At 40.5% G+C, this 18,919-nt stretch overlaps 1 pseudogene; it reads right to left on the bottom strand.

Annotated features, from left to right (window-relative positions):
• Positions 1-14,081: 14,081 nt before the first annotated feature.
• On the bottom strand, positions 14,082-18,009 carry LOC137963128 (uncharacterized; annotated as a pseudogene).
• Positions 18,010-18,919: the final 910 nt, after the last annotated feature.

Raw genomic sequence — 18,919 nt, 5'->3', positions numbered from 1 at the left:
AAAAAATATATGATGTCTTACAAAATATGCTGGATATGAAACATGGAGACAATATTTATGAATTTTTGGCCCGGTTTTGAGGCCTTCTCCAAGAATGGAAAATAGCTCAACCATACTCCACTGATATTTTTGTTCAAGAATGACAACGAGAAGCTTTGGCAGCAACCATTTGCTTATCGAATATTAAACCTTTCCTTGAGGTTGCAAAAACTCAGCTTCTAAGTTCTTCTGTTCTTCCATCCTTCGATGACATTAGTACTACATTACTTTGGATACCTCATCCATGCCCTCCTTCTCCTATTGATGCCCATCAGCGATGTTCTCTGGCAATCAGGGTACATCTTCATCATATCGAGGACGGGGCAAAAATATGAGAGGGGGTCAACCTATGAGAGGGGCTGAAAATAGAGGTGGTCGAACAGGTCTAAATAATTCCCGTACTGAGCCTCGACTTTGCACTTACTATGGTGGTCAAAACCACCTTGTGGCAACATGCTGGAAACTTCATGGCAAGCCTGATTGGGCCATGACTAACCCAATCTCTATTAGTGTTGAGAAACATGAAGATAAGGCTGAATCATCCTTCGACAATGTGACTCTTCTGCAAAAGACTATGTTGCATTTCAGAAAATGAAGTCCTTCATGGAATCCTCTATTCCCTCATCATCTACTGCTGCTACTACTATTGCCTCAGGTATGCTTTCTTCCTCTTCTTCCTCTTCCTCTTGGATCATCGACTCCAGGGCCTCCGAACATCTATTAGGTACCAACACTTGTTGCAGTCCTTATCTCCTTGTTATCCTAAAAAATTCGTTACTATTGCTAATGGCACCCAAACCAAGGTCCTTGGCAAAGGTTCCTCCTCTCTTACCTCATCTATTCCCCTTCAAGATGTTTTGTTTGTCCCTCAATTTCCTTTAAATTTGCTCTCGGTTAGTAAATTAACCAAACAATTAAATTGCTCTATCACCTTCTGACTGTCTTCTTGTGTATTTTAGGATCTCATACGAAGCAGGTGATTGGTGGCAGCCATGAAAAGGGGGGTTTGTACTACTTCACTCTTCCACCATTAGCTGCATTATCATCCACTACATCCGAGCCCAACTTTGGCACAATCGACTTGGTCATCCGCCTACCCCTTCACTTCGTTCTTTGCTTCCGTCCTTAAAAGAACTTTGTAATTTCAGTTGTGAGGTTTGTCGATGAAGTAAACATATTAGGAGTACATATTCTCCTCATCCTACAACTACAAGTACTGCTCCTTTTGAGCTAATACATTTTGATGTATGGGGACCTTTATGTGTCTCAAATATTTCCCAAGTTAAATACTTTGTCATTTTTTGTTGATGATTTTACCTGTGTGACTTGGTTATATTTATTTAAAGAATGTTCAGAAATTCTTCCTTTGTTTAAAAATTTTCATGCTATGGTCTTGACACTATTTCGGAAGAAAATTCATATCCTTAGATCTGATAATGCTAAGGAATACATGTCTAATAATTTCAAATCATTTTGTGAGAGTAATGGGCTTATTCATCAAACATCATGTGCCTATACTCCTCAACAAAATGGTGTTGCTGAAAGGAAGAATCGTCATCTTCTTGAAGTTGCTCGGGGCCTCCTCTACTCCATGAAGGTACCCTATTTCTATTGGCCTCATGCTATACTTACAACATGCTTTCTTATTAATAGGTTACCTTCATCAGTTCTTCATCATAAAAAACCTTACTCTTAGTTATTTAATGGTGAAGATCCATTTTTTCGCTTCCTTTGAAAGTATTTGGATGTACGTGTTTTGTTCATGTTACATCCCCACATAAAAATAAACTTGATTCACGGTGTATGAGGTGCATTTTTTTGGGATACTCTCGCACCAAGAAAGGTTATGTCTGTTAAAATCCTACCCTTTAGAGGATGCTTATCTCTAGGGATGTGACTTTCTTTGAGGACGCCTCCTTCTACTCCTCCCATGATGCTTCGCCAGGATGGACTTGTCCTTCTACCACTCCTTGTCCGCTTGTGCCTTTAAATCTTGAAGTTAACCCAACCCCTGATGCACCAGCCGTACCTTCACCTATGGAGTTGTTGGATACACCAGAGGTAAGTCCTTCTCCTCCTATGTATGGGCCTGAATTTGATACTCGGCCTAATGTTTTCAGAAAGTAATGTTGTTCTTGTACTACTTCACATCCTATCTCTAATTTTATGTCTCACCATTGCTTGTCTTCCGAGTGTTTTCAGTTCCTTGCGTCTCTTCCTTCTACTTCCATTCCATAGTCGTATCAGGAGGCTCTAAGGCATCTAGGATGGAAGGCGGCAATGGATGAAGAAATGCCTGCCCTATACAAAAATCAAACTTGGTCCTTAACATCACTCCCAAAAGGTAAAAGTCTAGTTGGTTGTACATGGGTTTTTTAAGTAAAACATAATCCAGATGGATCGATTGCTCATCTTAAAGCTCGACTCATTGCTAAGGGCTATACACAGTGGCATGGGATAGATTATGAGGAGACCTTCTCTCTTGTTGCAAAATTGAATTCGGTACGCATCATCTTATCTATTGCTGCTAACTCATCATGGCCTGTCTATCATTGGATGTTAAAAATGTTTTTTTTAAATGGTGATATAAGTGAGAAAATTTATATGGTTCAACCATTTGGTTATGTGGTTGAAGGGGAGTCAGTATGCCGATTAAAAAAATCTTTATATGGGTTTAAGCTATCCCCTTGGGCTTGGTTTGATAAATTTAGTCAAACACTTCTACAGTTTGGTTTTCATCGGTGCTCGGTAGATCATTCCTTATATTATAAAGATATTGTCAAAGGAACATATTATTGGCCGTATATGTGGATGATATTATCTTAACCGGTGATGATTCTCTTAGCATATAAGAGGTGAAAAAGATGTTATGTCAGGAATTCAAGACTAAAGATCTTAGTATGCTTAAATATTTTTTGGGTATAGAAGTTCTTCAATCCAAACATGGGATAATATTGTCTCAAAGGAATTATGTCTTGGATCTCCTTGAAGAAACAAGAATGAAGGGTTGTAGACCAGTCAACACACCTATGGATACAAATGTAAAATTATGTGCCACAAATGAAAAAGATATTGATATTGGCAAATATCAAAGACTCGTGGGAAATAGATTTAACTCATGGTAACTAGGTCAGACATATCATATGTTGTAAGTATGGTGAGTCAATTCATGCACAAACCACAAATTATACACTAGCAGGCTTTAGAGAGAATATTATGTTACCTAAAAGGAGCTCCAGGAAGAGGATTGATGTATAAAAAACATAGGCACTTCAACATATAAGGGTTCTCAGATGCAGATTGGGCTAGATCACCTGATGATAGAAAATCTACATCAGGATATTGTACTCTGGTTGGAGGAAACTTGGTTACATGGAAAAGTAAGATGCAAAATGTGGTTGCAAGATCTAGCGCTGAAGCAGAATACAGAGCTATGGCCCATACCTTCTTACCAAATTAGGTTTTTATAAAAAAAGGGTCCATGGGTCTGTATTGTGATAGTCAAGCAGCCATTCATATTACTTCAAATCCAGTTTTTCATGAAAGAACTAAACATATTGAGGTGGATTGTCATTTTATATAGGAGAAGTTTCAAGCAGGAATAATCTCTCTCAAATATGTGTCGTCTCAAGAGCAAGTAGTTGATATTCTCACTAAACCCATTACATCTAAAATCCTATCATTTATATGTGGCAAGCTGGGTATTTATGATGTCTTTTCTCCTCCAGCTTGAGGGGGAGTGTTGGAAGATGAGCACAAGCCCACAAACTCAAGGCAAAAAACTCACACGACAAAGGAGTTGCTCATGTGTGAATTATGATACTTCACTTAAAGATGGCATAGAGGTGTAAATATGTGTTTTTTTATGTCTTTTATTTCATCAAGTTGTAGCCCTAAGGGCATTGTAAAGACTATAAATAAAGGCATTGTGTTATGGTCCTGGGGTTAAGTACCTATGTCTTCCGCTCCTAACAGGCCGGTCTTTTGGGTAGTATTGGCTAGGTGCTTAACATTTGGTATCAGAGCGGGCTCCCACGTCGCGAGTTCGAGTCCCGGGGCGCGCAAAGGCTGGATTAAAATTACTGGTAGGTTCGGAAGGGGCGACCTAGCGGAGGGGGCGACCTGGAGAACTGCGAAGGGGCACTAGGAGTAGGCCACCGCTAGAGTAGGCCACCGGGTTGGGTCAGTGCCGTTGCGCCACCGTGGTCGTCGGCTCGCGAAGGTGGGGTGTGATGTTATGGTCCTGGGGTTAAGTACCTATGTCTTTCGCTCCTAACAGGCCGGTCTTTTGGGTAGTATTGGCTAGGTGCTTAACATTTGGTATCAGAGCAGGGTAACCCGGGAAAGAGAAGCACCAATGAATACTTTGAATTGCTTGAAAGAAAATTTGATACTGTCCTAGAGAGGTTCTCAAAAATTGATATCGATATGGAGACCTTGAAGGGAAGGATGGATAGCATGGAGAATGGTCTAACTACTGGCAAAAAATTTGCTGCATTAGAGGAAAAGTTCACTCTCAGTTTGGAAACCTTGAAATGAAGGATGGATAACATGGAGACTGGTCTGAGCACCGGCAAAAACCCAATTCCGGGAGACCATTCGCAGATCAGAGGAGGAGATGAGTTTATTAGACACACGAGTTTCTCGGGTCAGCAAGGACCCTTCATTCCGAGGGGACACCTCAACCAGGGGGGAGGGACTGTACCCCTCATTCCAAATCAGAGAGGAGGGGACCATTCGTATAACAGAGGGGGAGATGAATTTCCGAGGTGCATGAGTTTCTCGGGACAACAAGGACCCCTCATTCTGGGGGCACACTTCTACCAGGGGGAGGCACTGTTCCGAGGTATACTAAAATGGAATTCCCTACTTATAATGGGTCAGAAGACCCTTTGATATGGTTGTATCGATGCTTAAAAATTTTTAGCCAACTGCGAGTCCCAACCTATGACCGAGTCAACGTAGCTGTTTTCCACTTACTAGGGGAAGCACAACTTTGGTACCAGCTAGATGAGGTTGATAGCGAGGTGGTAGATTGGGATGAATTTAAGCGACTATGTTCTCTCCGTTTTGGTCCTCCGGCTTACAGTAACCCTTTGGGAGATTTGGTTTTACTACGCCAAACTAGGGCCGTGGAGCAATATCAAAAATTGTTCTAGGAAAAATTAGCACGAGCCAGTAGTATGGTACAAGTGGATCAACAAGTTGCGCTATTTACAGCAGGACTGACAGAGGCCTTAAAGCTTGAGGTGGAGCTCTATGCACCTGTTGACTTATCCAGCGCTATGAATATAGCTCGTGCTTTAGAATTGTGACAGCAGGCACAGCACAGATGACCTCCAGGGTCAGGGGAGCGCATTCCTGCGAGAAACAATCCGGGTATTACTTTGACAAGGGATCCTAGATCTAGTCAGCCTACAACTCTTTATATAAAAAAATTGACAAGTGCTGAGATGGCGGAACAGCGGGCTAAGAATCTATGTTACAACTGCGATGAACCATATCGGGTTGGACATCAGTGCAAAAGATTATTTTTGATCAATAAGGTTGAACATGAGGATATTGAGGTGACAGAGGATATGATTGAGGAAGAACCACCGGACATCTCCCTGCATGCCATTACTGGGCAGCAATCGGCCACAACTACGCAAAATGGGAGCGGCTCGACAACTTTCACCAGGTCTACCCAGCTTTCGAGCTTGAGGTCAAGCTCAATCTCCAAGGGGGGGCAGATGTTATGGACTCAATAAGACCGAGTCATCTACTTTACTTTTATTATTTATGTTGCTTTTAATTTCGAATTTTATTGATTTGTAATAAGACTTAAAGGTAGGGGTAGAATTGGGTTTTAATAACCCTAACTATGTTGATGTAAATTACCCTATTTAAGGGGTAAGGATGGAGAAATAAAGCAAGTTCGGAATTAGCATAAACTAGGGTAATTTAGGTTCTTTCTAGGCTCTCTATTCTAGGGTTCTTGGCTTGAACTCTCTTGGGGGTTTGCTGCATCCATTGGGGAGTCTTTGAGGAGATCTTGGAAGGAAAAGGAAGAGGAATTACCTTTCTCTTCTGAGATGCAAGATAAGATCAACTCTTTCACGAAAATTCCAAAAAAGGAGAGGTCTTGACTTGAGTCTACCCAGGAAGGAGGACGGGTTCTTGTTGCTAGTTGGGAGTTCCGAATTCTGGGCAGAGGAGTTCCGAATTTTGGGCGTAAGAGGAGTTACGAATCTGAGCTGAGGAGGAGTTCCGAATTCTGGGCAGAGGAGTTCCGAATTTTGTGCTGAGGATGAGTTCTGAATTTTGTGCTGAGGATGAGTTCCGAATTCTGGGCAGAGGAGTTCCAAAATTTGGGCTGAAGAGGAGTTCCGAATCTGAGCTGAGGAGGTCCGAATTCATTCAAAGAGGTAACTTGAGATTCTTTTTTCTTAAGTACAGCAGGTTAGAATTCTATTTTAATTTACCTACGTGATTAGTGGTTAAATCCATACGTTAGACAAAAGGGATTCTGTTTTCAACTTACCTGTGTGAGCAATGGTTGGAGACGAGATTCTTGGTTCCTTACAGTGTTTAAAAACCTTGTAACGTGCTGGATTTATCAGTATCTCGCCGAGTTAATAGATCCATGGCTAGGGACCATAACACATTGGCTAAGAGGTAGAGCATTAAAGCACTCTCCTCTCTTTCCTCAAATTCGTCCAGCCTTAATTTTCACTTTGATGCAAACCTCTTCTCCCTTAATCCAAACTCTCTCCTTCCATGTTCTTCTTCTTATCCTCTCCTTCTCTCTTCTTCTTCTTCTTCCTCGTTGATCTAAAGTTCCTTTCGTGAGATCCTAAATTCTACAAGCCTTATGTTTCAAAAAGTCAGACTTGGAATTACAAGGTTATGTAGATGTTGACATGGCTGGAGACATTGATGGCAGGAAGAGTACCACTGAATATGTATACACAGTGGGTCGTACAATAGTTAGTCGGGTCTCTATGTTGGAAAAGATAGTTGCACTTTCCACTACTAAGGAAAACTATGTCATCGTGACTGAAGCCAGCAAAGAGATGGTATGGCTGCAGTTCTTCTGGGAAGAATTGGATCTCAAGCATGAGAATAGTGTGTTGCATTGTGACAGTCAGGGTGCTATTCATTTAGCAAAAAATCCTGTTTATTATGCCAATAAAAAGCATATACAGGTGTGTTATCACTTTATCATATCGACTTTGAAGGATGGAGTCTTGGAACTTGAGAAGATTCAAGAAAGTCAGAATCCGACTGATATGTTGACAAAGACTGTTATGATTGAGAAACTGAAGTTTTGTTCAACTTCAATTGGACTTCTCTCCAAGTGGGAGATTGTAAAGTTGTGGAACCTAATTAACATCTTACCCTCAGGATTGAATCGACCTTTGCGGCATGGTCACTGTTGGGGTTGGAAGGGGGCAAGAAGCCCACCTCCAGGTAGTTTGGAGGTGGGAGACCTTGGTGGGTCCACGATATATTGATTGTTGTGTCATTAAGTGTAGTGTGGGGATTTCACACTTGTAATCGGGTTGTCTTAATTTTGCCTTTATATATGGGGTCATCATATTTAGGGTTTTATCACCTTGATGAGTATCATCATCTCGAGGAGCATATGGATTTGCAGCCTGAGAGGTTAGAGAAAAATCACTTGTAAGTGTGTGTGGTTTCTCTTTGTAAACTATTTCAACTTCATAGTGGATTACTCCTACAACAGAAGACAGGACATAGTCTCACCTTGAGGCGAACTTATATAAATCTTGTTGTTATTTTTCATTGCTTAATTTTTTTTCTTCCACGTTTATTATTATTGCTTTTGTTAGTTTTGAAATTGTTGAATTTATGGAAAAGAGAAATACTTCATTGACTTCAATAACTTGTTGTAATCAGAGTACATGAACCTCTATTTATAATAGAGGAAGGTAGTGGAGTCCAATTACTATAAAACTACCCTTGTCCCAATTACACCCAAACTCTAACACTTAAAGATAAGTCCTAACATAATTAAATAACTCAATATAGGTAAAAGACAAACATAACTCAAATTAAAACTTTTCTTTGACATGACCATAATATAAGATACTTTTGTGAGTCCTTCTTGATCTTCCAACTGATGTGATAAGGGTGCTAGCTCATGGTAATCATTGTGGGTCCTACTTCTTATGGGCTTGGGCCCATCTAGTAGGCCTTCCTTGGTCGTGTGGCCCATCTTATAATAATCTTTCATATGTCGGTCTTCCTTGGTCATGTGGACTTGAGCTTATATTCCAACACTTCCCCTCAAGCTAGGTGAGAGAACAACATGAACTCCCAACTTACTGCAAATAATGTATAGAATATTTTTGTATAAAATATCACATCTTCCAATATACCTTCATCTTCCAACATTCCCCCTCACGTTGTTGAATCCTTCCATGAGGACCTATTGGAATAATATACGTGAGAGTAAAAATCACTCCTAGCCGGTAGGCCATTGCTTCATACTCCAGTCCTAATGCTGGATGTAGGGAACACTCCATCTTCTATCGGTAGTGTGTCTATCGGCATTACTCTGAAGTGTCCACTACCATGTCCCTCCATAGGACAACGACTCTCAAATGGTAGGAGTCATAAAAACGCTTATAGGGGGGATAACATATATGTAATAATAAGTTCCTCCGTCATGGTTTCCCAACCGTGATATTTTTTGACAGGGTATCCTCCGTCATGGTTTCCCAATCGTGATTTTTTTTTGACAGGGTATCCTCCATCATGGTTTCCCAACCGTGATATTTTTTGATAGGGTATCCTCCATCATGGTTTCCCAACCGTGATTTTTTTTTACGGGGTAAAATAAATGATGATATGAGGCCACCTCTTCTTCAATAATAATGTCCCCAAAGAGACATAATAGCAGTAGTTGTATATAACACGACCATCTTCCAACACATATAACACAAACCAAATTATAAACTTTGTAAAAGAACCCATGAAATAATCCGATATAAAAATTTCTTCTTAAATGCACAAGCTTCATCTTTTGTGCACCCCCTTTCTTGAATATTTTGGTCACATAAACTTATCCACAACATAAGGAATAAAATACCCCTTTCTTGTACTTCTACTTCTCCCCCTCAAGCTTGGAAGTAATGGTAGTGATCCCAGCTTGAACCAAATATCATAGATGTCGCACTAAGCCCAAATAAAAGAGATATATAAATAAGTCCTCAAACCAAGGAGAAGTGAGATATTTTCTTGATATATCAACTCAAAAAGTGACGCAAAACAATTGGCTTAAATTCGGATTGTCAATGTAATAGAATACCAACATGACCTTTGATTCTTCCAATGAGAATATTTCTTTAAATATAGATCATATTAACATGAAATTTTCTCATTATGAAATTAGAGTTAAATAAATTTCATCCAAGTACAACTTCTCTCCATAAAATATAATTATCAGAAGATAAATAATCTGATAGATTTCTGTCTCTGTCATCTGGCCGAACTAAGTATTGTTTCTCATTTTTTTCCTGAATGACCATTGATACTTCCAAGAACAATATCTCCTTATAAAAAAATCATAGCAAGAATTAGTTAAATAGGTAAAAAACTAGACTTACGTATCTTTCTTTTGATTTATAATTCTTCATATAAAATCTCTTTATTCATAGCATAAAATACCTCAAAAGTTGAGGTTTTTTGCTACCACTTGAACCTCTTTTTCAATCTGACCTTTGCTACTTTAAATATCAATTTCTCTTTGTAGATAACTCAGTAAAAAATTGTTTGAATAGGTAAAATAATAGAATTACATATATTTATTTTGATATATATTTCTCCATTTAAAGTCTAGTTCTTGATAGCAAAAAATACATCGGAATCTAAAGATTGCTGCTGCTGCTCGAACCTTTTTGCAATCTGACCTTTGCTCATTCAAATATCAATATCTCTCTGTAGATAACTCCGATTGGAAAAAATCATTTTTCTTTGGAAAGTAGACTCAAATATATTTCCGTCAATATATAATCTGTAATATGAAAAAAATATGTATGGAGGAAAAACAATGCAAAGAAAACTATAAGTATAGGGACTAAAAAAAAAATAACTACGAACCTAGACTTAGGGTTCAGGGTTTAGAGAAAAGGATCACATTACCTCCATGAGTTGACCAATTCAAATCATAGAACCTACTCTAATACCATGTTGAATTTATGGAAAAGTGAAATACTTCATTACCTTCAATAACTTGTTGTAATCAGAGTACATGAACCTCTATTTATAATAGATGAATATAGTATAGTCCAATTACAATAAAACTACCTTTATCCCAATTACACCCAAACTCTAATACTTAAAGATAAGTCCTAACATAATTAAATAACTCAATATAGATAAAAGACAAATATAACTCAAACTAAAACTCTTATTTGACATGACCATAATATAAGATACTTTTGTGAGTCCTTGATCTTCCAACTGATGTGATAAGGATGTCAGCTCATGGTATTCATTATGGGTCATATTTCTTATGGGTTTGGGCCCATCTTGTGGGCCTTCCTTGGTCGTGTGGGCTTGAACTTATCTTCCAATAGAATTAGAGCATCTAATTCCTAACATTGTAGGCTTGTATGGATCCTCCTCTAGTATTCATTGTTTCACGTGTAGGAGAGTTGTGGTCAAAGGAAGGTAAGTTGGGGAAATGGGTGAAGTGTTTATGGGACATAGATTGTATAGCATGAGGGTGGTCAAGAGCTAGGAAGTGGGATATAGTGTCTGGCGTAAGAGGGTAAGGGTGTGGTTGGAGTGGTCATGTAATGGGGAGGATGATGAAAGGTAGAAGAGTTGTGATAAAGGGGACTATTTCAAAGAGAATGGGTAAGAAGGATTGGTGGTAGAACGGAAGATAACTTACCAAAAATAGGTTTGGTTGAAGCTTAATGATCTATAGCTTGTTGAGGAGGGGAAGAAGGTCTTCCAATTCTCTCATCTAAAAAGTAATGATACATGATGGTCAATTTTTGTATTTTTCAAAATTGAGATTTCATCACTCGAGTTTTCATGGTTGGACTCTTGGGCTGCAACCACCCTTGTAATTGGAGCTCCATTCTTCATGTATAACAATGTTGATGAAGGAAAGGTCCTACTCTCATACCTTTTTTTATAGAAACTTCTTCAAGTTCCTAACTTTTCAGCTTTTAATAAGGGAACTAGGGTTGGAATTTGTGTATGGATGGAGGCTTTGATGTAGGAGGCTTGATTGGATGATGAAGGGGACAATGAGAGTAGGCTAGGGGCTCTTGAGGGGCAAAAGGGACCACATGGGGATTTTGGAAGAAGGAAGCAAGAAAGTGTTAGGGTCCCGAGTCATGGATCGTGATATCACGGCGAGGGACGTATGGATCCAGTGCTGTGAGGGAGTGGGCCCACAGATATGGACTGGATCTGGACATCAACAGTGTCAGAGAGAGAGAGGGCCCACAGATTTGGGCTGAGCTGGATCTGAACAACACAGTATCTGAGAGAGAGGGCCCACAGATCTGGACTGGTATGGCCCACAGATCTAGGCAGGTAGTGACAGCCGCTTGCTGCTATCGCTTAATAAAACGTGAAATTTTGTTATCACCGTAGCTCGTCGATATGGACAGGGCAGCTCGCTGGAGGTTGGCCGGATCGGATGGCTACCTTGCTGCCGTCACTGGGAAACGGGAATTCCACCTTGGTCGTGCTCGGTGGCCGGACAGCAAGGGGCCGCCAGTGACTCAATGTCTGAACAGAGCCCTGCTGTTCTGGTGGAAATCCGACAGCACTCCTCTGCTGTCGTCGTGCTCAGGGACCTTCTCAACATACAACTACACTTCTGCCCTGCTGTAGGAAGCTACCTACCGGCTTTTCTCGGACCACCTCAGCAGCAGCTCCCCGAGATGTCGCTTCGTCTTCCCGAGCCTGGTTTCTGCCATGAAACACCACGAACAGCTGCAACTAAAACCAGAGAAGCTTCGGCTTCTGTTCAGTGCTTAGATCGATAGGAAACCTTATGATTTAACACAATGAGATAGGATTATGGGGGGATAACTAGAGCTCAAGGGGAACTCCCGACCCTGAGCACTAGAAGGAGACCTCAGATCCTGTTTGGAGATAAAATGAGTCTTGACGATTCATTTCCATTTCTGCCTTACAAATAGTTAACGCCAACATGAATTAGTGCGAAAATTACAAAAATACCTCAGAGGCATATTTAAACCACAATAGCATAAAAACATAAATGTAATTAAAAGTTGCAGTACCCACAGTGCCACTAAGTTACCTGGCTCGCTATCAAGTTCATAACATCACTCTCCCCCCGGAGAAAGAGTTTGTTCCCAAGCTTGATAAATAGAGCATCAAGTCCGGTAATTGTAGGGCTAGAGTGGAAACGAAAGCCTGCATGAGGGCCATGAAGGATTTCGTGGCTGCATCCGCCCAGATGAAGGCATGGCGTTAGAGAAGATTGATAAATGGACTGGTCAGTGGACCGTAATTCTGTATAATTTTTTTATAATAGCCCGATAGCCCCAAAAATCCTAGTAAAGCCAAAATGGTGTGTTGTGGAGGCCAGGTGGTGATTACTGCAAGTTGTGATGGGTCCACTGTGATGCCTTCTGCTGAATTGATGTTGTCAAGAGAGATGGATAGGGGGCCCGACGGTAGCATGACTGCCCCTTCACAGTACTAGGTGGCCTTCCGATACAAAACTCATTGTTAACGTTGAGAAGTCCCACAAAATAGGGCCTAAAGTTTGCAACCATTTAACCCCGAGCACCATATCAAATTCGGAGAGAGGGATGACAAAAATGTAGTGGTAAAGGAAGTGTTACAAATGGAAAAGTGTACCTCTTGGCTGACCCCGTAGCTCGGAACCTTCTCACCATTGGCGACTCAAACTGTGGCAATGGGGTGACGTTGGATCCCAACTCGGGGGTGTTTCACAGCGGTCATGCTGAGGATGTTATGTGTGCTGCCTGAGTCTACTAATCCCACTAGTTCCTGGTCAATAACCTTGGCTCTGACTTGCATGGTGTTAGCCAACTTTAGTCCGGTAATGGCATGTAAGGAAATTTCTGGTTCGACCTCCTCTAGAGTATCTGTTGGTAGTTCCTCTTCCTCAGTTCATGCTTCCAATTCTAACCAAAACAATCGTTTATATTGGTGGCCCACTCAGTAAGGTTCGTCACAATTATAGCAGAGGTTCTTTGGTCATCTGTCAGCCATTTCCAACCCTGCTAGTTTTCTGATATATGGGGGTGGGGGGTTGCTGCTTTTAGGGGATGCTGTCACAGGATGTCCAGGCATAGATTTGGGTGGTGGCACTAGTGGCCCTGTCACCGGAGGCTAATAAGTCCTCCCCTCTTGCCACCCTGGGGCACTGATACTCCCCCTTGCCAGCCCTTCCTCTTATGCTGAATCTGCTTTTTTGCTTCCATTGTCCGAGCTAAATTCGTCGCTCGCCCCAAATCAGTAGGAGCATGGAGTTCCACCTCTGTGAAACAGAGAAACCGAAAAGAATAATAGAGATTCAAAGAATGATTTTCCGATGATGTATTCTTCTCCGAGATGGAGGAAATTTATAATACATTACATGTTGATTTTAGGATCAATTTAGATCCTAAAATCAAGGAATAAAATTACAGGATCAAGGAAACAATCCATTTCCTACAATCACATTAATCAATTTACAACTAGCTCATTACAGACTTACAAACACTCCCCCTCAAGTTGGTGCATAGATATCGATCATGCCCAACTTGTCAATTATACCATGAAGTGCCTTCCCTGATACTACCTTCGTGAACTTATCAGCTAGCTGACTCTCAGATTGAATGAAGCGAAATTGTATGATCTTTGCATCGAGGTTCTCCTTGATGAAATGATGATCAATTTCAACATGTTTAGTGCGATTATGTTGAACCGGATTCTGTGCAATTGCAATGGCTGCCTTGTTATCACAGTGAAGATTCATCAGTTTGGCGTATTCAATCCCTAAGTCCCTCAGTTTAACCATGAGCCATGCCTCAAAATTCAGCTTCAACACTTGATCTTGATACTACCTTCTGTTTTTTGCTTTTCCAAGTGACCAGATTCCCTTCCACAAAAGTAAAGTAACCCGACGTAGATCTTTTGGTTGTCTGATCACCTATCCAACCAGAATCTGTATATCCTTCAATATTAAAAATACCATTTTTTGAGAATAACAAACCTTTTCATGGAGCATTCTGTAAGTATCTCAAGATCCGATAGACTGCTTCCATATGTTCTTCACTTGGTGCATGCATGAACTGACTCACAACGCTTACTGCATATGCTACATCGGGCCTTGTGTGTGATAGGTAGATTAATCTTCCAACTAATCACTGATAACGCCCTTTGTCTGCTGGGATTTGATCTGGAAGAATTCCGAGTTTATGATGCATTTCCATGGGTGCCTCTATTTGTTTACTGTCAAGTATTCCTGTTTCGGCTAGAAGATCCAACACATATTTTCGCTGCGAAAGGAAAACTCCATGTTTTGATCTTGCAACCTCAATTCCCAAAATATATTTAAGTTGTCCGAGATCCTTCATTTCGAATTTAGTGGCTAAATACTCCTGTAAAGCTTGCATTTCACCTGGGTCATCTCCTGTCACGACCATATCATCAACATAAACAATTAACGCTGCTACCTTTCCTTCTTTGTGTTTTATAAACAAAGTATGATCTGAGTTACTTTGTTTATAACCAAACTCCTTCATTGTAGCCAAGAATCTCCAAAACCATGCCCTAGGTGAATGTTTCAGCCCATACAATGACTTCTTCAATTTACAGACGTCACCTTGACACAAGAACTACTTTTTATGCCGGGTGGTAGCTCCATGTAGACTTCTTCTTCTAAGTCTCCATTGAGGAAGGCATTTTTAATGTCAAATTGTTGCAGGGGCCAGTCTCAATTTGCTGCTATAGATATAAGAATGAGAATTGTATTTATCTTAGCTACTGGTGCAAAAGTATCTTGATAGTCTATCCCATACCTTTGTGTATATCCCTTTGCAACTAGCCGAGCTTTATATCTGTCAATACTTCCATTCTGTTTGAGTTTCAATGTGAACACCCATCGACATGCAATTGTTTTTACTTCTTTAGGTTGGGGAACAAGTTCCCAAGTTGCATTTTTTTGTAGAGCCTCCATCTCTTCGTTCATCACCTTTTTCCATTTTGGATCAACTAATATATCCTGCACATTACTAGGAATAGAAACCCTGGATAATTGATCAACAGTAAATGCATATGATTTAGTCAACCTATGGGAGGACACATAGTTATTCATTGAGTATTTGGTCTTGGCTTCAAGATCAGGTTCATACAGGTTTTTTGGAACTCCCCTATTCAATCTTTGTGGATATCTAGGGGGTATATTTTCTGTAGTAAGACATGTTTCATTAGACTCATCAAACACAAGATTCTTATTTACTTGAGGAGGAACATTCCGGGTTGATTCTTCAGTTGTTGGTGCAGACGGGGGCAACTCTGGGGGTTCTTCAAGAGAAATTACTGAATCACAGTCTTGTTGCACATCATGACACTTGAAAAATTCATGCAGCGCTTGTAACTCAATAAACTCAATACCTCCGTTATTTTCTTGTGGAACATTCTCTTCACTTGAACTCTCCCCCTGTAGAGATGTTCAAGAAACTCCCCCTGAATAATAAGGTACTGATTCATGGAAGGAGACATCTAGAGTCACATGGAGCTTGTTGGTGTGTGGATCATAACACCGATATCCTTTTTAAAATTTAGAGTAGCCAAAAAATACACATCGCTTGGCACATGGATCAAGTTTATTTTGAAAGATCTTTGGGATATGAACATATGCGGTACACCCAAAAATTCGGGGTTCAAGATTCGAAAGATAGGGAATTGAAATTAGGGATTGCAGCTTGCGTAGACGAGTTTGAAAATCTAGTACTCTAGAAGGTGTTCGATTGATGAGGTAGGCAGCAGATTTGACTGCTTCGCCCCAATAAAATCGAGGCATGTTCATGCCAAAGAGAGAGGCATGCACTATTCTTTCTTTCTGCCAATCCATTTTGTTGGGGAGTATAGGTACAAGAGGTCTGATGACAAATTCCATGATTGGTCAAAAAATTTTCGAAAGAAGCATTAAGAAACTCACTACCATTGTGAGATTGCAAAACACGAATCTGCTTTTGGTATTGAATATGTATCATTGTATGGAATTTCTGAAATGCTAGACACACATCACTCTTTTGTATAAGCAGAGATACCCAAGTCATTTTAGTGCATTCATCAATAAATGTCACAAAGTAACAAGCTCTAGAAATAGAGGAAACCTTAGCTGGACCCCAAACATCGGAATGAATAACCTCAAAAGGTTCAAAACTTTTATTCAAACTCGATAAATAAGCAATACGGTGGCTCTTAGCCAATTCACATGTTTCACAATGAAAATGCACATCATTCAAACCTGAAAAAATTTGAGGTCGCAATTTCTTAAGATAACCAAAGGAAAGGTGGCCTAATCGTCGGTGCCATAACCATACAGTTGTTTGAGCATTATCTTCACTGTTAGCTTGATTTGTCTGAATGATTTTCGATCCCCCATTCTCTGTCAACTCCAAATAGTAGAGTTTGCCCCGTCTAACACCATAACCAAGAATCTTCCGCGTTAGAATGTCTTGAAAGACACAAAATGAGGGCCAAAAAGTTACAGTACAAGCAAGAGTGGAAGTAATTTGGCTAACAGGCAAAAGATTATATTCAAGAGAGGGAACCACAAGTACAATGTCTAATGTAAGATTATTAGATAATATAACCAATCCTTCCCCAGTAATAGGAGAGGTACTACTGTTGGCTATTAAAATAACAGATTGTGGAGAAGGTAGAATGGATTGTAACTGACTGGGATCCCTTGTCATGTGATCGAATGCACCTGTATCAATAATCCAAGGTCTATTCTTAGAATGTACAGAGAATACTGATGGATTATCGAGAATACCTGAATGGGCAATGTTTGTCGTAGGTAGCTCCTGATTATCTTCCATGGATGTCACCATAGCTTTCCCAACAATCTTTTTACGGGGTTTTTTTGAGAAATCCCACCACTTTGGATAGCCAATAATCTCATAACATCGTTGTTGTGAATGAACTTTTTCTCTGCAGTGAGTATATACACAGTTGTTACCTTTTCTAGAGGATTGAGGATTTCAACTGCTTGATGATCCTTGTCGGTTTTGGTTGACCAACATCGTCGAGTTCTCTGAGACTAGACGATAGCTCCCCATTGTCTGTCTCTATTGATATTCGTGTCTGACATATGCATATGTACTCTCTAAATCAAGTTTGGGGTTTTTTAGCAAAATTTCTTCACGAACTTGATCAAACTCGGAGTCAAGCCCACTAAAGAAAATATGAACCCGAAGCCTAGCCATTACAGAGTGCAACTGGATTAGCCCTTCTACTGTTCCTTCATAAGATATAGTCCTATGATCAATCTCCTAGAAAATAGTAACCAGTTCATTGTAGTACGTGGATAACAATCTACCATTTTGTTTGGTAGAAAAAGATCTCTGGTTCAGCTCAAATATACAAGTTTCATCTATCATAGAACGTTTTTGATATTGCTTCCCATATCTCCTTGGCAGTGGAGAGGTGAATAAATCGTTGCATTAGCAATGGACTCATGGAGTCAATAAGCCAACTTTTGACTATTTGATTTTCAGTAATCCATGCTCCAAGATGGACATCACCAGATGCTGGTTTTTTTGTTTCGCCGGTGAGGTATCCAACATTGTTGCGTGCGCCAATTCGCATCTCCATGAGTTGGGACCATAATGAATAATTGGTCTCATTGAGGATGATTCCAGTTGGAAATGCAGAATTGTCTTGGTGGACTATAATCTGTGGTGATGGGATAAGTTTGGTGGATGTGCCTGTAGCGGTGGCCATCGATTTGGAAATTTGGTCTGGTCTTGTCTAATCCGGTTCGGTTCTGTTCAATCTGGTTCGGTTCGGTACAATCTGGTCAGATTCAGTCCGATTCGATTGACCCACCGGTTTGGGTCGGTTCGGTCTGCAGAAAAAAATAAAGGAATAGTAGTTCCTAAGTTTCAAAAAAAAAAAAAAATCACCTTTCTTCTTCGGCAGCGGCAACGGAGCTTCGGCTTCCTTCGACAACGGGGTGGTGGTGCCGTCGTCGGCGCTCGTCTGCAATCGTCGGTACTCGTCAGCGACGTGGTTTCGCCTACAGGACCGTCATTGCAGAACTCTGTTCTCTTTCTGCAAGTCGGCTTCCCTCGGTGACAGCGATGATCGACGACAATAACAGGCAGGGGGTAAGGTCGTCAGTGGTCGTCTTTGGTCTTCGATGGTCGTTGTCGGTCAGCGACGACGTTCTTTTGGCTACGCCATCGCCGGAATACGAAGTTGCAAAAAAAAATAGAGTTCTGCAACCCCATGATGATTTTTTTTCCGGCTTCCACCTTCGGCAACTACGGGAGCACTTCGCTCCGACTTTCGGCGACGAAAAAGAGAGGATAATTCTCCCGCTCTGATACCATGTGAAACAGAGAAACCGAAAACAATAACAAAGATTTAAAGAATGATTTTTCGATGATGTATTCTTCTTCGAGATAGAGGCAATTTATAATACATTACATGCTGATTTTAGGATCAATTTAGATCCAAAAATCAAAGGAATAAAATTACAGGATCAAGGAAACAATCCATTTCCTACAATCACGTTAATCAATTTACAACCAACTCATTACAGGCTTGCAATCCTGGGGCACTAATACTCCCCCTTGCCAGCCCTTCCTCTTATGTTGAATATGTTGTTTTGCTTCCATTGTCCGAGCTA

This window comes from Aristolochia californica, unplaced genomic scaffold, assembly GCF_029961685.1.
Source record: "Aristolochia californica isolate CCGP_79_NKW_82.1479 unplaced genomic scaffold, dmAriCali1.0.hap1 SCAF_4, whole genome shotgun sequence".
In the NCBI taxonomy this organism is placed as follows: domain Eukaryota; kingdom Viridiplantae; phylum Streptophyta; class Magnoliopsida; order Piperales; family Aristolochiaceae; genus Aristolochia; species Aristolochia californica.
This window is presented reverse-complemented; position numbering and strand designations above follow the sequence as displayed.